Below are 9,190 nucleotides of genomic sequence, written 5' to 3'. Positions count from 1 at the left end.
CCGGATATGAAGTCTATCACCGGTCCGAATTCGACTGTTTTAACAGATTTGGCTTCTATCCATTTGGTGAATTTATCCACCATGACCAGTAAGTATTTTTTATTATGGGTTCCCCCTTTAAGGGGTCCAACCATGTCAAGCCCCCAGACCGCGAAGGGCCAGGTAATGGGGATTGTTTGGAGGGCGGTGGGTGCCATGTGGCTTTGGTTTGCAAAAAGCTGGCAACCGATGCAGCGTTGGACCAAGTCCTGTGCGTTTGCCCGGGCCGTCGGCCAATAAAACCCTGTACGGAAGTCCTTGCTTACAAGGGCCCGGGCTGCGGCGTGGTGGCCGCCAAGTCCGGCGTGAATTTCTGCCAAAAGCTCCCGTCCTTCCTCTTCGGAGATGCACCTTTGAAGGACTCCGGTAGTGCTTTTTTATACAGCTCTCCCTCGTGGACCCTGTAGGCTTTAGATCGCCGCACTATGCAGCGTGCCTCATTTTGGTCCTCGGGAAGCTCCTGCCTAGTTAGGTAGGCCAGGAATGGTTCTGTCCACGGGGCGATGATGGCCATTATTACGTGGGCTGAAGGTGTTATTTCGGTGGCAGAGCCTCCGATTATGTCAGAGTATTCGGTATCGGGCATTTTGGCTGGGTCCGGACTATTGTTACTAGTGTCCCCTTCCCATACCACGGATGGCTTAAACAACCTTTCCAAAAAGATGTTGGGGGGGACCGCATCCCGTTTTGCGCCGATGCGGGCGAGCATATCCGTCGCCTGATTGTTTTCCCGAGCCACATGGTGAAATTCAAGCCCATCGAACTGAGCTGACATCTTTAGGATGGTGTTTCGATAGGCCGCCATCTTCGGATCCTTGGCATCGAAGTCTCTATTTATTTGGGATATTGCGAGGTTCAAATCCCCACGCACCTCCAGGCGTTGTATGCCCATGGAAACTGCCATCCGAAGACCATGTAACAGGGCTTCGTATTCGGCTGCGTTGTTGGAGTCTGTATACAGTATCTGCAGTACATATTGCACTGTATCTCCGGTTGGGGACGTCAGGACGACGCCAACCCCCAGACCATCCAGCATTTTTGAGCCGTCGAAGTGCATGATCCAATTGGAGTATGCGCCGTACTCTTTAGGGAGTTCGGTTTTCGTCCATTCGGCGACAAAGTCGGCCAATACTTGCGATTTAATGGCTCGCCAAGGTTTGTATGTTATGTCAAACGGGAGGAACTCAATGGCCCATTTGGCAATCCGGCCCGTGGCATCGCGATTGTTTATAATATCATTAAGTGGCACTTCCGAGGCTACTATAATCGAACACTCTTGAAAGTAGTGTCGCAGCTTCCGGGATGCCATGAATACCGAATAGGCTATCTTTTGATAATGTGGGTACCGTGATTTGCATGGAGTGAGGACAGTGGATACATAATATACCGGCTTTTGAAGAGGGAATTTATGTCCATCCGCTGCTCGTTCGACGACGAGCACTGCGCTTACAACCTGATGAGTTGCCGCAATGTACAACAATATTGGTTCGCTGATGTTTGGCGCCGCCAGGATTGGGTTGGTTGCCAGTATGGCTTTTATTTCTTTCAATCCAGCTGTGGCAGCGTCCATCCACTTGAAGTGTTTGGTGCGCCGAAGGAGGCGATAAAGGGGTAATGCATTTTCTCCTAAGCGGGAGATAAAGCGGCTTAGAGCCGTCACACATCCAGTTAATTTCTGGATTTGTTTGAGGTCCGTTGTGATGGCCAACTGTGACAGAGCTCATATTTTGGCCGGATTAGCTTCAATTCCTCTACTGGAGACAATGAAGCCCAGGAGCTTTCCGGCTGGTACGCCGAAAACGCATTTTTCCGGATTGAGCTTGATGTCGTATGTTCGGAGGTTGTCAAATGTGAGCCTCAAGTCGTCTATTAGAGAGTCAACGTGTTTGGTTTTGACGACCACATCATCTACGTAAGCCTCTACTGTTTTGCCGATTTTTTTCTCCAAACATGTCTGAATCATGCGATGATATGTTGCGCCGGCGTTTTTGAGCCCAGAAGGCATTGTGTTGAAACAGAAGGGGCCGTATGGTGTGATAAATGCCGTTGTGGCTTGGTCGGACTCCGCCATCTTGATTTGGTGGTAGCCGGAGTATGCGTCGAGGAAACAAAATGACTCGTGTCCCGACTGGGGATGATTCCTCTGAAGGTTGTGCTGCTTTGCTCAATGCAGTTCCAGTCTATTTCCATTTTTTGAAGAGTTTCCTCATAAATGAGGTTTAATCCACTGCCTCCGTCCATGAGTACTTTGGTGAGTCGAAAGCCATCCACAATTGGACTGAGGACCAGTGCAGCTGGTGCTCGGGCTATTCGGAATTTAGGTTCGTCACACGCATTGAAGGTAATAGCCGTGTCACTCCATGGATTTATTGCTGCCATGTGGCAGATTTCGGCAATGCTGCGGCGTGTTCGCTTGCGCCTATTATTTGATGCGAAGGTCTCAAAGACTGTTAATACCGTATTGTTATCCCTGGGATGGTGCTATGTGGCGTCTGGGCTGAGAAGATCCTCGCCGCTTTTGGCCACCTGCCGGAGTATCCAACATGCTCTAAGGCTGTGTGTTGGTATGGTATCCGTTGTACTATGAATTTTGCAGGGTCCGTTGAGCCATCCCTCCAATACGGTTCCACGCCCTGTAGAGGGTTTTTGTTTCTTTGTAATTAACTCGGGTGTCTTATGATAGTGCACCCTTTTACTTCGGACTGGGTGTATATTCGGAGCCGGATTATCCCAAAATTTCGTTTCAGTTTTCCAGGCACTTTCCATCGCATGGTACTTTCGCACTATGGACGCCAAGTCGGCGAAGCGTGATATTGTTGGGGATCGTAGCAGAAATTTAAAATTTTCTACGTATCACCAAGATCAATCTATGTAGTAATCTAGCAACAAGGGGAAGGCGAGTGCATCTACATACCTTTGTAGATCGCTAAGCGGAAGCGTTGCAAGAACGCGGATGAAGGAGTCGTACTCGCAGTGATTCAGATCGCGGTTGATTCTGATCTAAGCGCTGAACAACGGCGCCTCCGCATTCAACACATGTGCAGCCCGGTGACGTCTCCCATGCCTTGCTCTAGTCCATAGAAGGATTGCTGGAGCCAGCATACCTTTTAGCATCCTTAGGATCGACAAAACCTTTTATTGTATCACATACAACTTTTTCTTACGAAAACTAGTAAGAAAACTTGTTTTGACATCCATCTATCAGATTTCATAATCGAAAAATACAGCTAATGCTAACATGATTCTGATGGACTTAAGCATCGCTACGGGTGAGAAATTCTCATCGTAGTCAACTCCTTGAACTTGTGAAAAGACTCTTTCCCACAAGTCGAGCTTCATAGACGGTAACATTACCGCCCACGTCCGTCTTCTTCTTAAAGATCCATTTATCTCAATGGCTCGCCGATCATCGGGCAAGTCCACCAAAGTCCATACTTTGTTCTGATACATGGATCCTATCTCGGATTTCATGGCTTCTAACCATTTGTCGGAATACGGGCCCACCATCGCTTCTCCATAGCTCGTAGGTTCATTGTTGTCTAACAACATGATATCTAAGACAGGATTACCGTACCACTCAGGAGTAGTACATATCCTTGTCGACCTACGAGGTTCGATAGCAACTTGATCCGAAGCTTCATGATCACTATCATTAACTTCCTATTCAACAGACGTAGGCGCCACAGAAAACATCTTTCTGTGTTGCATCACTCTCTGGTTGAAGTAAAGGTTCGACAACCTCATCAAGTTCTATCTTCCTCCCACTCAATTCTTTCGAGAGAAACTCCTGCTCGAGAAAGGACCCGTTCTTAGCGACAAACAATTTGCCCTCGGATCTGAGATAGAAGGTATACCCAACTGTCACCTTTGGGTATCCTATGAAGATTTGTTTGTCCGCTTTTGGGTTCGAGCTTCTCCGGCTGAAGCCTTAAGCATCGCAGCCCCAAACATTAAGAAACGACAACTTTGGTTTCTTGCCAAACCATATTCATACGACATCGTCTCAACGGACTTAGATGGTGTCCTATCTAAAGTGAATGTAGCTGTCTCTAACGCATATCCTCAAAATGAAAATGGTAGATTGGTAAGAGACATCATAGATCGCACCATATCTCATAAGGTTCGATTACGACGTCCGGACACACCATTACCCTGTGGTATTCCAGGTGGCTTCAACTGTGAAACAATTCCACAATGTCTTAAGTGATTGCCAAACTCATAACTCAGAAATTCTCATCGATCATATCATAGGAATTTGATCTTCTTGTTATGATGGTTCTTAACTTCACTCTGAAATCGCTTGAACTTTTCAAATGTTTCAGACTTGTGCTTCATTAAGTAAATATCCCTATATCCACTCAAATCGTCAGTGAAGATGAGAAAATAGTGATATCCACCGCACGCTTCAATTCTCATTGGATCACATGCATCAGCATGTATGATTTCCAACAAGTCGCTTGCCCGTTTCATTGTACCTGAAAACGGGGTCTTAGTCATCCTGCCCATGAGGCATGGCTCACATGTGTCAAGCGATTCAAAATCAAGTGACTCCAAACATCCATCGACACGGAGTTTCTTCATGCATCTTACGCCAATATGACCTAAGCGGCAGTGCCACAAGAAAGTGGTACTATCTACATCTTTTGGCGTGAACATGTGTATTACCACGACCGAGATTCACTGAACCATTCACATAGGGTGCATGACCATGAAAGGTATTATTCATGTAAAAAGAATAACCATTATTGTCTAACTTAAATGAATAACCGTATTGCAATGAACATGATCTAATCATATTCATGCTCAACGTAGACACCTGATAACATTTATCTAGGTTCAATACTAATCCCGAAGGCAGATGGAGCGTGTGATGGTGATCTCATCAACTTTGGAAACACTTCTAACACACATCGTCACCTCGCCCTTAGCCAGTCTCCGTTTAGTCTGTAGCTTTTGCTTCAAGTCACCAATAATAGCAACTGAACCGGTATCCAATACCCAGGAGTACTAGTGAGGTACACATTAATAACATGTATATACTTTGTTGAAGTTGCCAGCCTTCTTATCTACAATGCATTTGGGGTAATTCTGCTACCAGTGACCGTTCCCCTTACAATAGAAGCACTTAGTCTCGGGTTTGGGTTCAACCTTGGGTTCCTTCACTGGAGCGGCAAATGGTTTGCCATCCATGAAGTTTCCCTTCTAGCCCTTGCCCTTCTTGAAACCAGTGGTCTTGTTAAACCATCAACACTTGATGCTCCTTCTTGATTTCTACCTTTTGCGGTGTTAAGCACCGCGAACAGCTCTGGGATCAACTCCATCCCTTGCATGTCATAGTTCATCACAAAGATCTAGTAGCTTAGTGATAGTGGCTTGAGAACTCTATCAATCACTATCTTATCTGGAAGTTTAACTCCCACCTGATTTAAGTGATTGTAGCACCCAGACATTCTGAGCACATGCTCACTAGCTGAGCTATTCTCCTCCATCTTGTTGGCAAAAGAACTTGTCAGAGGTCTCATACCTCTCAACACGGGCATGAGCCTGAAATCCCAATTTCAGCTCTTGGAACATCTCATATGTCTTATGGCGTTCAAAACGTCATTGGAATCCCGATTCTAACCGTAAAGTATGGTGCACTAAACTATCAAGTAGTCATCAGAATGTGTCTGTCAGGTGTTCATAACATCCACAGACGACGTTGTAGGGGTTTGCACATCGAGCGGTGCATCAAAGACATAAGCCTTTTGTGTAGCAGTGAGGACACTCCTCGGACTACGAACCCAGTCCGCATCATTGCTTACGATATCTTTCAACTTAGTCTTTCTCTAGGAACGTATTGAAACATGGAGCTACAACGTGAGCTATTTATCTACAACATATTTGCAAAGACAATTTAGACTATGTTCATGATAATTAAGTTCATCTAATAAAATTATTTAATGAACTCCCACTCAGATAGACATCCCTCTAGTCATCTAAGTGATACATGATCCGAGTCAACTAGGCCGTGTCCGATCATCACGTGAGATGGACTAGTCATCATCGGTGAACATCTTCATGTTGATCGTATCTTCTATACGACTCATGTTCGACCTTTCGGTCTTCCATGTTCCGAGGCCATGTCTGTACATGCTAGGATCGTCAAGTCAACCTAAGTGTATTGCGTGTGTAAATCTGGCTTACACCCGTTGTATTCGAACTTTAGAATCTATCACACCCAATCATCACGTGGTGCTTCGAAACAACGAACCTTCGCAATGGTGCACAGTTAGGGGGGACACTTTCTTGAAATTATTGCGAGGGATCATCTTATTTAAGCTACCGTCGTTCTAAGCAAATAAGATGTAAAACATGATAAACATCACATGCAATCAAATAGCGACATGATATGGCCAATATCATTTTGCTCCTTTTGATCTCCATCTTCGGGGCGCCATGATCATCATCATCACCGGCATGACACCATGATCTCCATCATCATGATCTCCATCATCATGATCTCCATCATCATGATCTCCATCACCGTGTCTTCATGAAGTCGTCTCGTCAACTATTACTTCTACTACTATGGCTAACGGTTTAGCAATAAAGTAAAGTAATTACATGACGTTTAAGTTGTCACGTAGGTCATAAATAAATTAAGACAATTCCTATGGCTCCTGCCGGTTGTCATACTCATCGACATGCAAGTCGTGATTCCTATTACAAGAACATGATCAATCTCATACATCACATCCTTTTGGCCATATCACATCACAAGGCATATGCTGCGAAAACAAGTTAGACGTCCTCTAATTGTTGTTGCAAATTTTTATGTGGCTGCTATAGGTTTCTAGCAAGAACATTTCTTACCTACGCCAAAACCACAACGTGATATGCCAATTTCTATTTACCCTTCATAAGGACCCTTTTCATCGAATTCGATCCAACTAAAGTGGGAGAGACAGACACCCGCTAGCCACCTTATGCAACTAGTGCATGTCAGTCGGTGGAACCTGTCTCACATAAGAGTACGTGTAAGGTCGGTCCGGGCCGCTTCATCCCACGATGCCGCTGAATCAAGATAATACTAGTAACGGCAAGTAAATTGACAAAATCGACGCCCACAACAACTTGTGTTCTACTCGTGCATAGAAACCACGCATAGACCTAGCTCATGATGCCACTGTTGGGGATCATAGCAGAAATTTAGAATTTTCTATGCATCACCAAGATCAATCTATGGAGTAATCTAGCAACGAGGGGAAGGGGAGTGCATCTACATACCCTTGTAGATCGCTAAGCGGAAGCGTTGCAAGAACGCGGATGAAGGAGTCGTACTCGCAGCGATTCAGATCGCGGTTGATTCCGATCTAAGCGCCGAACAACGACGCCTCCGCGTTCAACACACGTGCAGCCCGGTGACGTCTCCCACGCCTTGATCCAGCAAGGGGAGAAGGAGAGGTTGGGGAAGACTCCATCCAGCAGCAGCACGACGGCGTGGTGGTGAAGGAGGAGCATGGCAATCCTGCAGGGCTTCGCCAAGCACCGCGGGAGAAGAGGAGGACTTGGGAGAGGGGGAGGGCTGCGCCAGAACTTGGGTGTGGCTGCCCTCCCACCCCCCACATATATATAGGGGAAAGGGAGAGGGGGCCGGCCCCCTCAGATCCAATCTGAGGAGGGGGCGGCGGCCAGGGGGGTTGCCTTGCCCCTCAAGGCAAGGGGGCGCCCCCCTTTAGGGTTCCCCTTAAACCCTAGGCGCATGGGCCCTAGGGGGAGGCGCCCAGCCCACTAAGGGGCTGGTCCCTCTCCACACACAGCCCATAGGGCCCTCCGGGGCAGGTGGACCCTCCCCGTGGACCCCCGGAACCCCTTCGGTGGTCCCGGTACAATACCGGTAACCCCCCAAATTATTCCGGTGACCGTATGATGACTTCCCATATATAAATCTTCACCTCCGGACCATTTCGGAACTCCTCGTGACGTCCGGGATCTCATCCGGGACTCCGAATAACATTCGGTAACCATGTACATCTATTCCCTATAACCCTAGCGTCATCGAACCGTAAGTGTGTAGACCCTACGGGCTCGGGAGTCATGCAGACATGGCTGGGACAACTCTCCGGTCAATAACCAACAACGGGATCTGGATACCCATGTTGGTTCCCACATGCTCCACGATGATCTCATCGGATGAACCACGATGTCAAGGATTCAATCAATCCCGTATACAATTCCCTTTGTCTATTGGTACGATACTTGCCCGAGATTCGATCGTCGGTATCCCGATACCTTGTTCAATCTCGTTACCGGCAAGTCTATTTACTCGTTCAGTAACACATCATCCCATGATCAACTCCTTGGTCACATTGTGCACATTATGATGATGTCCTACCGAGTGGGCCCAGAGATACCTCTCCGTTACACGGAGTGACAAATCCTTGTCTCGATTCGTGCCAACCCAACAGACACTTTCGGAGATACCCATAGTGCACCTTTATAGCCACCCAGTTACGTTGTGACGTTTGGCACACCAAAGCACTCCTACGGTATCCGGGAGTTGCACAATCTCATGGTCTAAGGAAATGATACTTGACATTAGAAAAGCTTTAGCATACAAACTACACGATCTTGTGCTAGGCTTAGGATTGGGTCTTGTCCATCACATCATTCTCCTAATGATGTGATCCCGTTATCAACGACATCCAATGTCCATGGTCAGGAAACTGTAACCATCTATTGATCAATGAGCTAGTCAACTAGAGGCTTACTAGGGACATGGTGTTGTCTATGTATCCACACATGTATCTAAGTTTCCTATCAATACAATTCTAGCATGGATAATAAACGATTATCATGAACAATGAAATATAAAAATAACTAATTTATTATTGCCTCTAGGGCATATTTCCAACAGATATGTCACGACAACTTATGGCGTTAAGGATTCCCTTGTCCGTGCAGTTATTGCAGAAAAGTGAGACTGCGTCTTCCTCGCGACAGTCCTTAACCTTGTTCGTCACAAGGAGGAATCTGGCCCAATAATGATGTACTGTTTCATGGGGCTCTTGCCTGATGTGGGAAAGATCATTTATGTCTGGGTGGGTGGGTGGATTTGAGTCCGAACCCCTACCCGATCTGAGACCGAGGGGCCGAGGAGTTTCCAATC

This window comes from Triticum urartu, chromosome 6 (genome assembly GCF_003073215.2).
Source record: "Triticum urartu cultivar G1812 chromosome 6, Tu2.1, whole genome shotgun sequence".
Classification (NCBI taxonomy): Eukaryota; Viridiplantae; Streptophyta; class Magnoliopsida; order Poales; family Poaceae; genus Triticum; species Triticum urartu.
This window is presented reverse-complemented; position numbering follows the sequence as displayed.